The sequence below is a fragment of the Macaca thibetana genome, chromosome 7 (genome assembly GCF_024542745.1).
Source record: "Macaca thibetana thibetana isolate TM-01 chromosome 7, ASM2454274v1, whole genome shotgun sequence".
NCBI lineage: Eukaryota > Metazoa > Chordata > Mammalia > Primates > Cercopithecidae > Macaca > Macaca thibetana.
This window is the reverse complement of record NC_065584.1, coordinates 115978564-115999643: the sequence shown is the minus strand read 5'-3', so window position 1 is coordinate 115999643 and position 21080 is coordinate 115978564. Positions and strand designations below refer to the sequence as shown.

The 21080-nt window shown below is 43.5% G+C and overlaps 1 long non-coding RNA gene across 1 annotated transcript in view; it reads right to left on the bottom strand.

Moving 5' to 3' along the window:
* Positions 1-21080, bottom strand: part of LOC126960129 (uncharacterized) — a 39814-nt gene that overhangs the window by 5729 nt on the left and 13005 nt on the right. The window contains exons 3-4 of the long non-coding RNA XR_007727732.1: positions 9562-9711; positions 3356-3500 (exon numbers count right to left, since the gene is read on the bottom strand). This is a non-coding gene — a long non-coding RNA (uncharacterized LOC126960129). The remainder of the gene's footprint in view (positions 1-3355; positions 3501-9561; positions 9712-21080) is intronic.

Sequence of the window (21080 nt, the reverse complement as noted above, 5' to 3'; positions counted from 1 at the left end):
GCTGGGCACAGTGGCTCATGCCTGTAATCCTAGCACTTTGGGAGGCTGAGGTGGGCAGATCACTTGAGGTCAGGAGTTTGAGATCAGCCTGGCCAACATGGTGAAACCCTGTCTCTACTAAAAGTACAAAAATCAGCTGGGCATGGTAGTGCATGCCTGTAGTCCCAGCTACTCGGAAGGCTGAGGCACAAGAATCACTTGAACATGGGAGGCACAGGTTGGAGTGAGAGATTGCACCACTGCACTCCACCTTGGGCAACAGAGTAAGACTCTGTCTCAAAAAATAATAATAATAAATTAGAAAAACAAATTCATTTATGAGATAATTAAAAGCAATAAAATACCTAGGAGTAAATTTGACAAAAGAAGTGCATAACTTATGCTCTAAATACCATAAAACATTGCTGAAAGAAATTAAAGAAGCTCTAAATATATGCAAAAACATATCCCATGTTCATGTATTCAAAGACTTAATAATGTTAACATGGCAATATTACCCAAAGTGATCTACAAAATTAAAGTAATTCCTGTCAAAATCCCAGCTGACTTAATTGCAAAAGTTGACAAGCTGATTCTAAAATTCATATAGAAACTCATGGACCCAAAATAGCAAAAAAGAAAAAATTTTGAAAAAGAAGAACAAATCTGTAGCACTTAAAATTCCCAATTTCATAACTTAATGTGAAGTTAACAATAATCAAGACAGAGTAGTATTGGCATAAGGATAGATATATAGATCAGTGGAATAGAATTAAAAATCTAGAAACGAACCTCTGTATCTATATATTCAACTGATTTTCATTAACGATCCCAAAACCATTCAACAGGGGGGAGAAAATAATCTTTTCAACTGGGTGTGGGGAATAACAATTATACACACACACACACACACACACACATATACATTTTATATATATATATATATATATATATTTTTTTTTTTTTTTTTTTTTTTGAGACAGAGTCTTGCTCTGTTGCCAGGCTGAAATGCAGTGGTGCGATCTCAGCTCACTGCAACCTCTGCTTCCCGGGTTCAAGCGATTCTTCTGCCTCAGACTCCCAAGTAGTTGGAACTATAGGCGCACGCCATGACACATGGCTAATTTTTTGTATTTTCAGTAGAGACGGGGTTTCATCACATTGGCCAGGATGATCTTGATCTCTTGACCTTGTGATCCACCTGCCTTGGCCTCCCAAAGTGCTGGGATTACAGGCGTGAGCCACCACACCTGGCCAATAATAATCTTTTCAACAAATGGTGCTGGGACAACTGGATGTCTACATGCAAAAGAATTAAACTGAACCCCTACCTCATGCCACATGCAAAGCTGAAAGACAAGTAAAAATGAATTAAAGCCTGTAAAAATGACCATTAAACGGTGACCTAAAAAAACATAAGCAGGCGCTACTCGGGAGGCTGAAGAATGGTAAATCGGGCGGCGGAGCTTTGAGCTGAGATCCGGCCACTGCACTCCACACAGAGCGAGACTCCGTTCAAAAAAAAAAAAAAAAAAATTTCCTCATAAGATAAAACCTATGGAATTCTTAGAACACATAGACTTAAATCCTCATAACCTTGGATTAAGCAACATTTTCTTAAGGATGACACCAAAAGCACAAGAAACAAAACCAAAAGTAGATAAATTGGACTTCACTAAAATTAAAATTTCTGTATTTCAAAGGACAACATTAAGGAAGTTAAAATACAAGCACAGAATGGGAGAAAATATTTGCAAATTATCCCATCAACTCAACAATAAAAACACAAATAACACAACTGAAAAGTGGACAAAGGATTAGAATAGACATTTCTCCAACATATACAAATGGAGCAATAAGCACACAAAAAGATGTTCAACATCATTAGCCACCAGGAAAATGCAAATCTAAACCACATGAGATAGCACTTCACATCCAACAGAAAAGCTAGACTCAAAAATACAGGTGATAACAAGCATCGAAAAAGACCTGAAGGGGCCGGGCGCGGTGGCTCAGGCCTGTAATCGCAGCACTTTAGGAGGTCGAGGTGGGTGGATCACAAGGTCAGGAGATCGAGACCATCCTGGCTAACACGGTGAAACCCCGTCTCTACTAAAAACTTATCCGGGCGTGGTGGTGGGCGCCTGTAGTCCCAGCTACCTGGGAGGCTGAGGCAGGAGAACAGCGTGAACCTGGGAGGCAGAGCTTGCAGTGAGCCGAGATCGCAGCCTCTGCACTCCAGCCTGGGCAACAGAGCGGGACTCTGTCTCGAAAAAAAAAAAAAAAAAAAAAAAAAAAAAAAGAAAGAAAAGAAAGAAAGAAAAAGATGTGAAGGAATTGTAACTCTCATACACTACTGATGAGATTGTAAATTGGTACAGTCACTTTGGAGAACAGACTGGCCGTTCCTCAAATGGTTACCATATACCCCAGTAATTCCATTTGTAGGCGTATACTGAAGATAAATAAAAACATATGCCTGCATAAAAGCTTGTACATGAATGTTCAAAGCAGCATTATTCATAATATCCAAAAAGTGGAAACAACCCAAATGTCCACCAACCGATGTATGAATAAAATAAAATGTGGTATACATTTTGTTGGATATCATTTGTCAAGAAGAATAAATGAACCACTGATATATGCTTCAGCATGAATGAACCCTGGAAACAGTATGCTAACTGAAGGAAACTCGTTCCAAAAGACCATACGTTCTATGATTTTACTTTTGTGATATGCCCAGAAGTGGCAGGTCTTTACAGATAGAAAGTAGATTACTGTTTGCCAAGGGCTGATGGGATAATGACAAAGGGATGCAGAGTTCCTCCTTGGGAAAATAAAAACGTTCTAAAATGGATTGTGTGATAACTCTATGAACATATACTAAAAGCCATTTAATTGTGCACTTTACATGGGCAGATTGCCCAGTATATAAGTGATATCTTAATAAAGCCAGTTATTGAAAGGAGTCATATAATATAGACAGGGAAGTAAACACTCAAAGGGTTCTGCCTGAATTCGTCATCATAGAAGTGAGTCCTGGCCAGTCGCGGCGGCTCAGGCCTGTAATCCCAGTACTTTCGGAGGCCGAGGCAGGCAGATTGCCTGAGCTCAGGAGTTCAAGACCAGCCTAGGCAACATGGTGAAACCCCATCTCTACTAACATACATAAAATTAGCCAGGCATGGCAGCAAGTGCCTGCAGTCCCAGTTACTTGGGAGGCTGAAGTAGGAGAACTGCTTGAACTTGGGAGGTGGCGGTTGCAGTGAGCCAAGATCGCACCACTGCACTCCATCCTGGCTGGCCGACAGAGCAAGACTCCAAGACTCCATCTCCAAAAAAGAAAAGGAAAGAAGTGAGTCCCAAAATTACTAACCCAGTCAGAAGAAATTGGGATCAGCCAGGCATGGTAACTCATGTTTGTAATCCCATAATTCCAGCTCTCTGGGAGGCCAAGGCAAGAAGATTGCTTGAGCCCAGGAGTTCAAGACCAGACCGGGAAACATGGCGAGGTGCTATCTCTGAAAAAAGAGAAAGAAATTGAGTTCACTGTGAGACTGCAAACTTAGAGGAACACCAAATGCATACTACAGCAGGACATTAGCAGAGAATACTTCGAAATGGAGCATACGGAAAAGAAAAGAAATCCATGGCCCTCCAATTTGCAGAGCTCACTCCAAACCTTAAAGCCAGGGATGATGAGACATGTGACAATTCTGTTTCTCAGTTAACCTAGAATTAAGTCTAATTGGTGAAAGAAAATAGATGTAGACCCTGCTAACAGCAAGGACTTTGGAAAAATGTATCCAGCATCAAAGGAGGACTCAAAGGCGAAAGTATTTTGAAAAGAAGAGGCAAAGAATGCAAGGCAGATATCAGGAGCCTTTACCCATTAAATCATAAAGCACGAATGTTGAAAACCACAGCAACGACACCTCCCTGCCACCTCATCAAAGTTGCCACATTACAGTAGCTTGTTCGTGGTGGGGAACCAGTCATTTTCTCATGTGATTACCTTATTTATTTATTTATTTATGTAGAGACGGAGTCTCACTCTGTCACCCAGGTTGGAGTGCAGTGGCGTGATCTCGGCTCACTGCAAGCTCCGCCTCCCGGGTTCATGCCATTCTCCTGCCTCAGCCTCCCAAGTAGCTGGGACTACAGGTGCCTGCCACCAGGCTTGGCCAATTTTTTTTACTTTTTTAGTAGAGACAGAGTTTCGGCCTCCCAAATGCTGGGATTACAGGCATGAGTCACTGCGCCCAGCTCTGATTACCATATTTCTGAAAGACATAATAGTTTTGTGGGAAATGCTCAGTATTTTATTGATTTGGGGTACTAGAATAAAACGTGATTTATTTCAGAGTGAAATATGTGAGGTTTTTCCTGACTGCAGCAGGTCACACTGGAAGCAGGGCAAATGTCAGATTTATGCTTTTGGTCTTGTCTTGAAAGCAAAAGGCTGGTTGTAGCCAACAGAGCTCTCGCTGGCATAATTCCAAAGGCCATAAGAGTGCTCAGCTATGTCTTCTATTGTCTCATTCAGAAGAAAAGAAATCATTGATTGTATTAGCTTTCTACTGATGCCTAACAAATTACCTCAAAATTAGCAGCTTAAAACAGCACCCGTTGATCACCTCACCATTCTGGAGGTCAGAAGTCCAGGTGGTTTGACTAGCTTCTCTGCTCAAGGTCTCACGAGGCTGACATTGAGGTGCTGGCCAGGCTGGGTTTTTAATCAGAAGGCTCGAGGAATAACCCATTTCATGCTGACTCGGGATGCTGGCAGAGTTCCGTTCTATGCAGTTGTAGGACTGGGGAACTTGTTTCCTTTCTGGTTGTCAGCTAGGGGTGAAGAGCCACTGTCCTCAGAGGCCGTCTGTGTCTTCAAACTAGTGATGGCACTTCAGTTCCTTCTTGTGCTTGGGCTCTTTCCCCTTCTGCCTTCTCTTCTACCTGCCTCTACTCCCATCAGCTAGGGAAAGTCCTCTACATTTAAGGACTTGTGTAATTAGATTAGGCTCACATGGATAATCTCACAGGTTAATCTGTGAATCTTAAGTTCAGCTGATTTGGGACCTTAATTATAACTGCAAAATCCCTTGTCAGCAGTACCTAGATGAACATTTGATGGAATAACCAGGGGCGGAAATCTTGGGGCATGGAGGCACTTTTAGGACATGGCCTACCATATCTATAGACATAAAGAGACACAAAGGCCTACTTCTAGTTGACACAAGGGCCACTCTGTCTATCCTGAACCCTACTGCAATAAAACAGTCACTCAGAGAAATCAATGGGTTACTACAGTGGGTATTTCAAACCCACTTTTCTATCCATAGCCTTGACCACCATATGAGGACTAACAGAAGAAAACACTGTTTTCTCCTCCGTGGTTTCATGCCTCTCCACCCACCTGGCAGAGGCCCTTTATATAAATGCAGCTACAGGATTAAGTGCCCACCTGAAAGATCATTCTTGGAAAGTAAAGAACTACTAGAAACCCAATTTCATGGCATGCTATTTCAACACTTGACTTTCCTAAACTTGCCTAGACCATGACTCTTGAAACTGTAGATAACTCACTCCGGCTGGTACATTGCAATTTATGAGCAAAAGCTCTGTTAATGGAGGACATACAATAGGAATGGAGCCTAAAAACACACGGGTAGATCCTCTTAAGTCCTTGCCTGAGCTACTCTAATGTCCGCTGAAAGCAGAAGTTATTCAAGGAATAAAACCAATTATACATTCTTAAATCAAAAGTGTCTCACAAAAGTCTATGTATTGCCTTTTTACAAACCTAATGGAAAAGGATGGGATGTTCATTTGTTCAAGACTTAAGAAACATCCCTAAAGTTATTTCTAGGTTTCCCACAGTGCCGCATTCTAATGCTATTCTATCTCTAGTTTCACTCACAGGCAAATAGTTCACTGTGGAAGACCTTTCTCAGCCTTCTTTGGTATCTCTGTAAATAAAGATAATCGATAGGTATTTTCTTTATTTGGAATGACTAACAGTATACAGATATTTGGGCAATAATACCTCAGAAACACCTTAGATTCCTTCCAGTCTTTAAATCATGATTTAAAGGACATACTCCTGAAAGGTTACAATTTCATTCAATATAGAAGATGTGGGGAAAAGAAAGATCAGACTGTTACTGTGTCTATGTAGAGGAAGTAGACATAAGAGACTCCATTTTGTTCTGTACTAAGAAAAACTCTTCTGCCTTGAGATGCTATTAATCTGTAACCCCAGCCCTAACCCTGTGCTCGCAGAAACACGTGCTGTGTTGACTCAAGGTTTAATGGATTGAGGGCTATGCAGAATGTGCTTTGTTAAAAAAGTGCTTGAAGGCAGTATGCTTGTTAAAAGTCATCACCATTCTCTAATATCAAGTACACAGGGACACAATACACTGCGGAAGGCAACAGGGACCTCTGCCTAGGAAAACCAGGTATTGTCCAAGGTTTCTCCCCATGTGATAGCCTGAGATATGGCCTTGTGGGAAGGGAAAGACCTGACCGCCCCCAGCCCAACACCCGTAAAGGGTCTGTGCTGAGGAGGATTAGTAAAAGAGGAAGTCCTCTTTCCAGTTGTGATAAGAGAAAGGCATCTGTCTCCTGCTCATCCCTGGGCAATGGAATGTCTCGGTGTAAATCCTGATTGTATGTTCTATTTACTGAGATAGGAGAAAACCACCTTAAGGCTGGATACTAGCAGCAATACTGCTCTTTAATGCACTAAAATGTTTGTGTACGTGCACAACAAAGCACAGCACCTTTTCTTAACCTTGTTTATGACACAGAGACCTTTGTTTACATGTTTTCCTGCTGACCCTCTCCCCACGATTACCCTATTGTCCTGCCACATCCCCCTCTCCGAGATGGGAGAGATAATGATCAATAAATACTGAGGGAACTCAGAGACCAGTGCCAGCGTGGGTCCTCCCTATGCTGAGCACTGGTCCCCCGGGCCCACTTTTCTTTCTCTATACTTAGTCTCTGTGTCTTTTTCTTTTCTCAGTCTCTCATCCCACCTGATAAGGAACACCCACAGGTGTGGAGGGGCAGGCCACCCCTTCATCTGGTACCCAACGTGGGTGCTTTTCTCTAGGGTGAAAGTATGCTCAAGTGTGGTCATTGAGGACAAGTCAATGAGAGATTCCCGAGTACGTCTATGGCCATGCCACCCCTTCAAGGAGACTTTGCCTCATATATACCTCTCCCGGAAAACCCTCAAGAGGACTCAATCCACTTTTAAAGGAGCAAGTGGCTAAAAATGACCACTTTTCCAAGAGGTGGGACATGATTCAGGAGGTGACCTCTCCACCAACAGGCACACTCTACCCAAAAATAAGACACTCATAGGATTTGGGAAACTTGAGAGGTATGAAAAGCAGTGGATTCTCAATTTTTCCAACACAACTTGACTCCTCCATGAACTTACCAAAAACACGCAACCAGAAAACTTCCTTGATGAAACTGACCTTGTCACTTTGAAATCTAAATCACAGCAGACCCCAAAACCAGCTCTACCTGAACAACAACATCATCATTTACCTTACGCCCGTTTGGCACATTTCCTTGAGCTGAAACAAAAATGAGGTGCCACGGGGTACCAAAAAGAGGCTTTACCTCAACAACATGGGAAGTACCAGAAACCACTCCTGATTTAGGCACTTGTATAGACTCAGTGACTAGGGTTTTCTTCCGTGTTATGTGCCATAATAGTGGTTGCAAAACAGTCAGTGCTTCTGTGGATATTATCCTTGTCGCACCATTAACTCCATGAGTTGCACAGGCTGTTCAGTCCTTACTACTGACAAGCAACAGCCAGCACTGCTCTGCAAGCCCATTAGCTCAGGCTGGCTGCTGTTGTTGGTTTCTCATGTTACCTACCATGTGTCAGTGTTAGCATCTCAGTCTTGCAGTATTGCTTCCACCACCTGAGGAAGAGCCCCAGGACTATAGCACGGCAAACATGAAGTCGAGTATCTTCAAGAAAGATCTAGTTGATGTTCTCCTAGAGAATCTGGAGCCAGTGTTCTTTTTAAATGATCAAGGTCAACACCATTGAAGTTATGCAGTGACTACATAAAACTGTATTAGGGCCAAGCACAATGGCTCATGCCTGTAATCCAAGCACTTTGGGAGGCTGAGGTGGGCAGATGACCTGAGGTCAGGTGTTCAAGACCAGCCTGGCCAACATGGTGAAACCCCATTTCTACTAAAAATACAAAAAATTAGCTGGGCATGGTGGCATGTACCTGTAGTCCCAGCTACTTGGGAGGCTGAGGCAGGAAAATTGCTTGAACTAGGGAGGCGGAGGTTGCAGTGAGCTGAGACCGCGCCATTGTACTCCAGCCTGGGCAACAAGAGCGAAAGCAAACAAACAAACAAAAACAAACAAAAAAACAAAAAAACTGTACTAGATGATAACCTTTCACCCAAAGTTGAGCCAGCTCAAACAGTAGAACTAGTAGCCCTTACCAGAGCTGCTGTCAAAAGGGACACATATACACACACAAACACACACACATACACACAGAGCTATTATGCCTTTGGTGTTGTATATAATTTAGTGATGCTATAAACTGAAGGAATAGCTGACCTCACCAGGGAGGCCTAAAAAAATGGAGAAAAAAATAGATTTGTCAGAAGCATTGATGCTCCCAAAAGAGGCATACAATTAAAAGTGAAGGCACATAGTACAAGCGATAATAAAGAAGGCAACGGGAGTGCATTGGCAGCTATTAAACAAAGGAAGTGCACTTTTCTCCTTGTTCTTAGGAGTTATTTATTATGAAGGAAATGTAAAAACATGAATAGATTTTTTACATACAATTTATTTCAGACAGAGTAGCCTTAGATTCAAGAAACAGAAACACTGGGCCGGGCACGATGGCTTACTCCCATAATCTCAGCACTTTGAGAGGCTGAGGTGGGTGGATCACCTGAGGTCAGGAGTTCGAGACCAGCCTGACCAACATGGTGAAACCCTGTCTCTACTAAAAATACAAAAACTAGACAGGCCTGGTGATGTGTGCCTGTAATCCCATCTACTCGGAGGCTGAGGCAGGAGAATCGATTGAACCTGGGAGGTGGAAGTTGCAGTGAGCCGAGATCAGGAGTTCAAGACCAGCCTGGACAACATGGTGAAACCCCATCTCTATTAAAAATACAAAAATTAGCCAGGTGTGGTGGTACACACCTATAGTCCCAGCTACTCGGGAGGCTGAGACAGGAGAGTCACTGGGAGGCAGAGGTTGCAGTAAGCCAAGATCACGCCATTGCAGTCCAGCTTGGGTAACAGAGTGAGACTCCATCTCAGAAAAAGTCTTGTTACCCTTACTCTCTACAGTTTCCAGGTACAAATGTAGGTACACAACTTAAATTGGTGGTGATGTGTGCCTATGATCCCAGCTACTCGGGAGTTTTTCATTTTTCTTTATTATTGCTTCTTGCTTTCTGTCCTGCTTCTGAGGCAGGAGGATTGCTTAAAGACAGGAGTTCAAAAGCAGCCTGAGCAACACAGCAAGACCCTGTTTCCAAAAAAAATAAAACAAAGTACAATACCTTAGCCAGGGATGATGTCATGCACCTGTAGTCCGAACTACTTGGGAGGCTCAGGTGGGAGGATTGCTTGAGTCCAGGAGCTTGAGACCGTAGTGAGCTATGATTGCACTACTGCATGCCAGCCTGGGCAACAGATAGAGATCTCTGTCTCTAAAAAATAAAAATAATAAAACTGGTTATCCGCAGCTCTTAAACATCCGTGGCTGAGAATTTTACCCCTAGTGGCCATCAGGTCAGCCTGTTCTGGAACTTATAGACTGTAACCTTATGAATTAACAACTAGAAGACCCATGCACCTGTAAGTTTTACCACTCGTAATTGATTGGACCTTGCTTCAGGCAGACCTAGATAAATACTGTTAAAGAGAAATTCAATAATCATTCTTATCTTCCATGAGTGCAAACTAGATTTTCAAAAACTTCACCTTCAGAACCTCTACACTCCTTCAACCTAGATATTAGGTACTCTGGAAAAGACACCAACTGGAAATATTCTCTAGAGACATTCTGGAAAGGATCCTGGGAAGGTGATGGCAGAAGCGGCCCATCTAGGATGGCAGCTGCCAAGATGCCAGCCACCACAAAGAGGCAGGCCCGGGCCTCCCATTCCTGGAGCAGGCAAGAGCCCTGCTTTCCCCAGGGTACCTCTGCAGCTGCCCTCCCAGGCACAAGACCTGGGTGTCTCTGCAGTCTGCACCCTTGGGGGCCTGGGAAGGCCTCCTGTCTCCACAGGCTCAGGGGTGTCTGCTCCGATGCCTGGCCTCTCCCAGCTCAGCACCCGCTCTGATCTTGGAGCATGGTTGGGGCCAAGCCTGGGCACTGTCACAGCCCAGCTGAGTGTATATACACTCGGGGCATCACCAACACACCAGCTCCCTACCACCTCAGCCCCCTACAGGATTTGGGCACCGTGAGCATGGGAGGGGAAGCCAAGGAGGAACTGAGGGCAGTTTAGTACTGGTCTGCAGGTGCCCCTTAGTTCAAGCAGCCTGGGCACCATGGACAGCAGCAGGAGACAGGTTCCTGGGTGGAAGGGGGTGGGTCCCCAGTGAAGCCCCGCCTTCAGGCTGGAGAAGGCCTAAAGCCTGGAAGCCAGGCTGTCAGTCCTGTGGACTGGAGGGGGAAACTCATGGTGCTTTTTCCTGGGCCCGCCCATGGCTGCCCATGGAACAATCAGAAGGCACTTCCCCACTCAGAGGCCCATAAAAGCCCCAGGCTCAGCCAGAGCAGGAGAGACAATGGGATGACCAGCCGCAGAGAGGGCCTTCCCACTCCAGCAATGAACTAGCTGCAGAGACGAGCAACACACTCCAGGGCCTCCTTTCTGCTAAGAGTTGTGGAGATGACAGGACAACCTGCCAGCAGAGAGGGACCACCCATCCCAGGGCCTCCTCCTCTCTGCTGAGGGCTGAACACTCATCAGGACACCCTGGCTGCAGAAAGGCATTACCCACAGTGGGTCCCTGAGCTATTCTACTGCTCAATAAAGCTCTATCTTGTTCACCCTCCACTTGTCTGCATGCTTCATTCTTCTTGGTTGCAGGACAAGAACTCAGGGCGCTGAATGGCAAGTCTAGAAGTGCTGTAACACAAACAGGGCTGAAACATGCCCCTTGCTCTCCACATTGCAGGTGAAGAGTGAGAGAGAAGAGTTGAGGCCCTCTGGGGAGCCCAGACCTGGGAGCTCCCCAAGCCAGGGTTGTGACTCCCTCTTTGAGGCCCTGCAGTTCTTGGAGTCTCTGAGCTTCCAGGTGTCACTGCATTCCCCCCAGTGCCAGCCAAAGCTGCTTGCAGTGTGCCTGGTCCAGCTGCAGCCTTGCAGAGAGCTGCTGCCTGTGCTGGTACCTGGAAACTGCCCCTGCTACTTCAGGAGCCGGCCTGCTTGACTGTGTGCAGTGGCCTGACCCCATGCTCACTTGCTCACACATCTTGGACTCCACACCTGGCTCACCCTTGGCAGGGGTGGATCCAGGCTGGTAGCATGAGCCAAGTGCAGCCTGCCAGGCCGAGTGGGAGGAACAAGCTGAATCGACCAGATCAAAAGTCAGACAAAGGTACCACCAACTACAGAGGCTTCTGGCCAGAAAAACGACACCCAAAAGATCCCATAACAAAGGCTGTTAATAACAGATAACAGTAAAACTCTGAGGTGTGTATCCTTGGATCCAAGTACTTGGCACCACATTGATGTACTTGAAGTAGCTTCCACTCAAGATCATCAGAATAAGACCCAATGACCAAAACCACAAATATTATTTTCTTTCTCTTTTCTTCTTGTTTCTTGCTTCTGTCTCTAATCCTTATATTGACTTGGATTCCTTTTTGCCGATTTAAACTGCTGATAGTACACTGATACAGTTTGGCTGTGTCCCACCCAAAATCTCATCTTGAGTCATAATCCCCATAATCCCCACATATCAAGGGAGAGACCAGGTGGAGGTAATTGAATCATGGGGCAGTTTCCCCAATGCTGTTCTCATGATAGTGAGTGAGATGTCACGAGATCCGATGATTTGATAAGTGTTTGGTAGTTCCTCCTGCATTCCTTCTCCTTCCTTCCACCTTGTGAAGAAGGTGCCTTGCTTCCCCTTTGCCTTCCGCCATGACTGTAAGTTTCCTGAGGCCTCCCCACAGCCATGCTGAACTGTGAGTCAAGTAAACCTCTTTCCTTTCTAAGTTACCCAGTCTCGGGCAGTTCTTTTATAGCAGTGTGAAAATGGACTAATATATATACCAACAATGACTTACTCATTTTTTTTTCTTTTTTCTTTTTTTTTTTTTTTTTGAGACAGAGTCTCGCTCTGTTGCCCAGGCTGGAGTGCAGTGGCCCGATCCCAGCTCACTGCAAGCTCCGCCTCCCGGGTTTATGCCATTCTCCTGCCTCAGCCTCCCAAGTAGCTGGGACTACAGGCGCCTGCCACCTCACTCGGCTAGTTTTTTGTATTTTTTTAGTAGAGACGGGGTTTCACCGTATTAGCCAGGATGGTCTCGATCTCCTGACCTTGTGATCCGCCCATCTCGGCCTCCCAAAGTGCTGGGATTACAGGCTTGAGCCACCGCGCCCGGCCTTACACATGTTTTTTATTCTTGTCCTTAATACACGTGGTCCAGGGAGAGCTTATGCTTACCAGGGCATTTTCCATCTAAGAGTGTAAAGCTCCAGGAAATTAAAAAGAGTCTGGATTTTTAAATGCATCTCTGACCTCTAATGTATCCCTTATTACTGGATATCAAGCATTCCACATTTCTGCTCAAGATTTCCAAGCTTATGATGCTAACTTGTCCTGTTCAATCATGTGGATTGAACATATTTCATTTATACACATCAGCATAACTATACTTATCTTAAATATTTATAATATTGCTATAATTATACTTAACTTAAATATTAGACCCATCCAAGGCCTAAAATCTTTTCCAAAGTTTGAACTGAGAAACTGATCAGGTTTGCTCTAATTGTTTTTTATGTTTCCACCTAAATTTTTGTAATTGTACACTAAATTCTGTGACTAACGGTAAAATTTCTCAAATTTTAGCATTTATATCATGGAAAATCTCATCAGACCCAAATCAAAACTGAAAACTAAAAGTTGGACCAATTACCAAATTTTGTGCCAATACTACATAGACGAAGGCAAACATATTTGTGCAGTTGCAGAATTCATATATATTAAACAATTAACATTCATTGTATACTGAAAGTAGAACATACGCTTTGACAGAAAGATTTCATATAAGAGCTACACTGAATCTGGTCAGTTTTTAACTTGTGGAAAGACTTGCATTAATAAGAACTTACATGAATTTTTAAATTCCCCATTTCTATCAAGGATGTTTTACACCCGTCTGATGCTCTCAGTGGAATGCAAATCTATTTGGAGGAATTAGAGATGGTGAGATCTATATTTCTGTGTAAGGTATCTTTCCTTATCTTGCGGTACACAAAATCTCTATTGCCATGGTAATCATTTCAAATACAACTATATTTGCACTATAGGCTTAAAAAAATGAGCCTGAACTTTCTTGATGAAGTGTTACTAGACAACAGAATTGCCTTTGATTATACACTAGCCGAGCAAGGTGATATTTGTGTCCTAGTACCTCCTGTTGCAGCTGGATCAATGAAAGTTCCTTATGTAAAATTCAAGGACAAGCCAACTCATTGTCCAAAGTGGGATAATGCATACAGTGAAACCTAGTCTCATGCCTTGAGTTTTGACAAAAAGAGGGATACTTTGCATTGGTTATGTTGTTTCTATCTCCGTTTCTAATCATTGCTGTTGTCAAATGATTTGTAAACAGGTTCTGAAATGCTGCTGCACCATCTCAACAAACATCAAATGATCCTAAATTGAAAGGATTCTAAAGTGACTCTGAAAAAAAACACAACTGAAAAAGCACCTTTGGTAGAGCGTGATGATGGCCTCGGTTCTTCATCCCTCCAGCAGCCTCAGCTTTTTCCATGTGCCCTTTCTCTTTGAGACACAGGACCACAGGACTACAGCTGATAGTGTAACAGGGAAAACTCTCTGGCAGCACAACCCTCATCTATGCACAAGGTAAAACTAGAGAATTTTGAATCTTGTGGTTCACCAAAAGTAACCATAGCAACAACAGAGCCCATGTCCAACTCAGGCATTGCTTATATTGACTCAGCTCCCCACACTAAAAGCCCAACAGAAGAGGATATGTTACCATCTCTATGCAAAACACCATTCCCTTTAGCCTTTACTGTGCAACACACCATGTTTGGCTTTCAACTAAAAATTACAAGACACACAAGAAAAAAAAAAAAAAAAAGCAATTCCCAGTCAAGAAACAGAGCAATCAGCAGAGCCAGACTTAGGTATGACCGGATGTTGGAACTGTCAGACAGGACATTTAAGATAACTATGATTAATACATTAAAGGCTTGTGGAAAAGTTGACAATGTACATGAACAGATGAGGAATTTCAACTAAAAAATATAAACTATGAGAAAAAATCAAATGAAAATGCTAAAATTAGGAAAAAAAAAAAAAAAAAAAAAAGTCCGGGTGCGGTGGCCCACACCTGTAATCCCAGCACTTGGGGAGGTCAAGGTGGGTGGATCACTTGAGGCCAGGAGTATGACACCACCTGGCCAACATGGCAAAACTCTGTCTCTAGTAAAAATACAAAAATTAGCTGGGTGCCCGTGGTGCATGCCTATAATCCCAGCTACTCAGGATGCTGACGCATGAGAATCGCTTGGGAGGCAGAGGTTACAGTGAGCCGAGATCATGCCACCTCCCTCCAGCCTAGGTGACAGAGCAACACTCCATCTAAAAAAAAAAAAAAAAGAATCTCTGTAGGCCAGAGGCATAACATTTTTAAAGTGCAGAAAAAACAAAGCTCCCACCTTTGAATTCTATACCCAGCAAAAATATCTTACAAAAATAAAAATGAAATAAAGACTTTTTCAGATAAACATTGACACAATTTATTACTAGAAAATCTGTATTATTAACATATAATAACATAAGAAATGTTAAAGGAATTTTTTTTGTTTTGAGACAGAGTCTCACTCTGTCACTCAGGCTGGAGTGCAGTGGTGCAATTTCAGCCCACTGCAACCTCCACCTCCCAGCCTCAAGCAATTCTCACGTCTCAGCCTCCCGAGTAGCTGGGACTACAGACGTGCACCACCACAGCCGGCTAATTTTTATATTTTTAGTAGAAACAAGGTTGCATAATGTTGCTGGTCTTGAACTCCTGAGTGCAGGAAATCTGCCTACCTCAGCCTCCCAAAGTGCTATGATTACAGGCATGTGCCACTGTGCCTAGCTAGAAAAATTTTAAAGTAGAATTCTGATAGCAGACAGAAACTTGGGCCAACACGGCAAATGGGAAGAAGCTCAACATAATTTACCATTATCTGCCAGGGAAGTGCATATTAAAACCACAGGACATACCACTACACACCTACTAGAACGGCTAAAAAACTGACAACACCAACTGCTAGCAAAGACATGGTGCAACAGACACTCTCACATCTTGCTTGTAGGAAAGTAAACTGGTAAAGCCACGCTGAAAAACAGTTCGTTTCTTTTAAAGTTAAACATGGACTTACCATATGACCCTGTAATCTCACTGCTAGGTATTACCCAAGTGAAATGAAAACTTATCTTCACACAAAAACCTGTACACAAATGTTTAAAGCAGCTTTTCATGATCGCAAAACTCCGGAAATAGCCCAAATGTCCATCACCTTGTGATTATATGTCTGGAGTTGGCTACTGCCAGTTGGTTCGTGGTCTCGCTGACTTCAAGAATGAGGCCAGACCTTCGCAGTGAGTGTTACAGCTCTTTTTCGAGACCGAGTCTCACTCTGTCGCCCAGGCTGGAGGCAGTGGCGCGGTCTTGGCTCACTGCAAGCTCCACCTCCCAGGTTCACGCCATTCTCCTGCCTCAGCTTCCCGTGTAGTTGGGACTACAGGCGCCCACCACCACGCCCGGCTTTTTTTTTTTTTTTTTTTTTTTTTTTAAGGGAGACAGGATTTCACCGTGATACTGAGAATAGTCTCATCTCTTGACCTCGTGATCCACCCGCGTCTGCCTCCCAAAGTGCTGGAATTACAGGCGTGAGCCAAAGTACCCAGCCGTGTTACAGCTCTTAAACATGGCACAGAGCCAAAGAGTGAGTGGTGGCAATTGTGAAGAGCCAAAAAACAAACCCTCCTCAACGTGCAAGAGGACAGGAGCAAGTTGCAGATGTGCGCTGGGTACGCCAGCTTTTATTCCCTTATTGTTCCCGCCCATATTCTATTTCTGTCCTATCAGAGTGCCCTTTTTTCAATCCTCCCCACGAATGGCTACTTTTAGAATCCTGCTGATTGGTGCATTTTACAGAGTGCCGATTGGTGTGTTTTACAGAGTGCTGATTGGTGCATTTTACAGAGCACCGATTGGTGCGTTTCACAATCCTCTTGTGAGACAGAAAAGTTCCCGATTGGTGCATTTTACAATCCTCTTGTAAGACAGAAAAGTACCCCTAGTCTCCACTCAACCCAGGAAGTCCAGCTGGCCTCACCTCTCAAGTAGATAACCAAATTGTGACATATATGTATGAAATACTATCTATAGTGTGTATATATATATATAGAAACATTACTCAGCAATAAAAAGGAATGAACCACAGAGACACATAACAGCATGAATGAATCTCAAATGCCTTGTGCTATTAATACATGAAAGGAGTCAGATTCTAAAGGCCATATGATGTGGTAGAATGGGAAAAAACGTTAAAACAAATCAGGGGTTGTCAATGGTTGATGATATGGTTTGGTTGTGTCCTCACCCAAATCTCATCTTGAATTATAATTTCCATAATCCCCACATGTCATGGGGGGGACCAGGTGGAGATAATTGAATCATGGAGCGCTTTTCCCCATCCTGTTCTTGTGACAGTGAGTGAGTTCTCCTGAGATCTGATGGTTTTATAAGGAGCTTCCCCCTGCACTGGGCACTCATTTTTTTCTCTCCTGCCACCTTGTGAAGAAAGACATGTTTACTTCCCCTTCCGCCATGATTGTAAATTTCCTGAGGCCTTAGCCTCCCTAGCCTTGCTGAACTGTGTCAATTAAACCTCTTTCTTTTATAAATTACCCAGTCCCGAGTATGTCCTTATAGCAGAGGGATAATTAACTAATACAACTGGGAATTTAGGAGGAGGTGGGTATCAAAAAGCGGAATGGGGGAAGGTGGAATTTTTAGGGGTGATAGAATCATTGTGTATCTTGACTGTGTGGGTGGTGGCAGCAGTGGTTACACAACTCTATAAGATTCAAATCTCATAGAATTGTATACTAACAAGAATTTTACTGTATATAAATCACACTTCATTAAATATAAAACAAATCAATAAAACAAACAATCTACTCAATACAACACCCAAGACTGATCTGAATGTGAGCTGAATCTGAAAGTTTGATAATTTTCTTATCCTTTCAGGTCAACCTTTCATCTCTGAATAAGGTAAGGCCATTATAAAGGACTATAAAAAAACAACTTTATAATTATAGAAATACTTGCCTGGAGTTTAATCAAACATAAATGTTATTTTCACCAGCCAAAGCTGTTAAATGACTATAAACTTTGAGCAATACACTAGCAAAGGTGATTAACAACCAAGAGGTGATCCTCACCCAACCTAACTGAAAATTCTTTCCCAACTAAAGAGCAATGAGACTCGCTTCACACAACCATATACATACAGACGGATGCATTCTACCCAGTCCAGGCTGTGAGCTGCAATTGTTAACTGGCAAAATCACAATGAACTTCTCCTTGCTAGCACATAAAATTCCTGATATTTTTTTCCTTGTGGGGATTCACTCAGTTGAAATAAATATAGTGTTCACATTTTCAGTCAGTAGGTGGTCCTTATCTTTCCCTTAATAATACACCCAGAGGCCGGGCATGGTGGCTCATGCCTGTAATCCCAGCACTTTGGGAGGCTGAGGCTGGCGGATCACGAGGTCAGGAGATCGAGACCATCCTGGCTAACACGGTGAAACCCCGTCTCTACTAAAAGTACAAAAAAATTAGCCTGGTGTGGTGACCTGTAATCCCAGCTACTTCGGGAGGCTGAGGCAGAAGAGTCGCTTGAACCCGGGAAGCGGAGGTTCTAGTGAGCTGAGATCGCGCCATTGCCCTCCAGCCTAGGAGAAAGTGTGAGACTCCCTCTCAATAATAATAATAATAATAATAATAATACACCCAGAAAACCACTATCACCACTATCTAGGTCATGAAACAGAACAGACTGAAACCACAGTAATAATGCATTTTCCCAAAACATTACATTCCTGCCTCCCTAAAGGTAACCACTGTCATACTTTTAACACCATAGACTAGTTTTGCCTCTTCTGTAGCATTATGTAAATTGAACCATATAGCATAATTTTATGCCTCAACCTTATGCTTGTGGGAGTTGTCCACATTACAGCATGAGTAAGTAGCTGTTCATGTTTATTACCGTATGATATTCCATTGCATGAATATGCCACTACATTTTTTTTTTTTTTTTTGAGACAGAGTCTCGCTCTGTCACCCAGGCTGGAGTGCAATGGTGCTATGTCAGCTCACTGCAACCTCCGCCTCCCAGGTTCAAACGATTCTCATGCCTCAGCCTCCCGAGTAGCTGGGATTACAGGTGTGCACCACCACGCCTGGCTAATTTTTTTGTATTTTTAGTAGAGACAAGGTTTCACCATGCTGCCCAGGCTGGTCTCAAACTCCTGAGCTTAGGCAATCCGCCTGCCTCGGCTTCCCAAAGTGCTAGGATTACAGGCGTGAGCCGCCACACCCAGCCACCACTATATTTATGTACCACTATCAGTGAACATTTAAATTGTTTTTGGTTTGAGCTATTACAAATAATGCTACAAGGATGTTTCCATTACGCCATGGTTCGAATGTGCCCCCTCCAAAATTCAAGTATTGCCAGTGTGATAGTATTAAGAGATGAGACTTTTAAAAGGTGATTCAACCATGAGGGCTCTTTTTTCTAACTGAAATTAGATACCCTTCTAGAGGGACTTGATGGAGGGCTTTGCTCTCTCTTGCCCTTCTGCTGTCCATCCTGTGAGGACACACACACAAATGCCCTCAGCAGATGCCAGTGACTTGATCTTTGACTTCCAGCCTCCAGAACTGAGAGAATAAATTTTTTTTTCTGTGTAAATTACTCAGTCTTAGGTATTCTCTCACAGCAGCACAAAATTGACTAAGACATTTGCCTTTTAGATGTGTATCTTTTGGGTTTCGAACCATGTTCGAACTATATTACCTCTTCAAAACTGAATCAAATTAAAATTGTAAAGTAATGAACAAATTCAGTGAGCATTTCTTTGGATTTCTTTTTGACAAGTAGTAGCGCAGATACACTCTGTGTGAAACGTAGCTCTAAAGTAGCACTTTTTTATCATTTGTAATTGGAATCCAATAATTACAGCTGACCCTTGAGCAACATGGGTTTGAACTGCGTGGGTCCACTTCTACGAGGACTTTTTTCAACCCAACGAGGACTGAAAATGCAGTATTCATGGGATGTGAAACCTGCGTACACAAAGGGCCGACTTTTCTTTTTTTTTTTTTTTTTGAGACGGAGTCTCGCTCTGTCGCCCAGGCTGGAGTGCAGTGGCCGGATCTCAGCTCACTGCAAGCTCCGCCTCCCGGGTTCACGCCATTCTCCTGCCTCAGCCTCCCGAGTAGCTGGGACTACAGGCGCCCGCCACTGCGCCCGGCTAGTTTTTTGTATTTTTTTTTAGTAGAGACGGGGTTTCACCGTGTTAGCCAGGATGGTCTCGATCTCCTGACCTCGTGATCCGAAAGGGCCGACTTTTCTTATAGGTGGGCTCCAGAAGACCAACTGCAAGATTTAAAGATGCACAGATTTGGGTATCCTCTGGCAGTCCTGGAACCAGTCCCCTCAGATGCCAAGGAACAAGTCTATAATGATTGCAAAGCATTCATGATATTTACCTGAATTAAGAGTGTGGTTAAGGCCGGGTGCGGTGGCTCACGCCTGTAATCCCAGCACTTTGGGAGGCCGAGACAGGCGGATCACGAGGTCAGGAGATCAAGACCATCCGGGCTAACACGGTGAAACCCCGTCTCTACTAAAAAAAATACAAAAAAAAAATAGCCGGGCGCAGTGGCGGGCGCCTGTAGTCCCAGCTACTCGGGAGGCTGAGGCAGGAGAATGGCGTAAACCCGGGAGGCGGAGCTTGCAGTGAGCTGAGATCCGGCCACTGCACTCCAGCCTGGGTGACAGAGCGAGACTCCGTCTCAAAAAAAAAAAAAAAAAAAGAGTGTGGTTGTAATTTCAGCATTTCTGCCGATTTGTAAAGAATGCTCCATTTAATGAAAATTAGTAAACTAAGGCCAAAGATGTTTTAACTGAGAAAGGAAAGGAAAGGTTCATTTGAAAGAATCTGAAAATTGTATCCTCTGAGGAGATGCTTTTGTTTGTTTGTTGTTTTGTTTTGTTTTGAGACAGACTCTCACTCTGTTGCCCAGGCTGGAGTGCAATGGCAAGATCTCTGTTCACTGCAACCTCCACCTCCCGGGTTCAAGCGATTCTCCTGCCTCAGCCTCCCAAGTAGCTGGGATTACAGGCAAAGGCCACTACGCCCGGCTAATTTTTGTATTTTTAGTAGAGACGGGGTTTCACCATGTTGGCCAGGCTGGTCATGAACTCCTGACCTTGTGATCCGCCCGCCTCGGCCTCCCAAAGTGCTGGCATTACAAGTGTGAGCCACCGCACCCGGCTGAGAAGATGTAATTTTATCTCATAAAATTCAGATACCTTCACTGTGTTTTAATTCAACTGACTAATTTATCTGAGATTATACTTTAAAACCTGAGTATAAACAAAAAAGAGGTATGTAATATTAGGTTGAATATTACAATTCAGTAGAATATTTAATGAGCTACACACATACACACACATTTACAAGTATCCAAGGCTATAAAACACCCAGAAATCATAAAAAA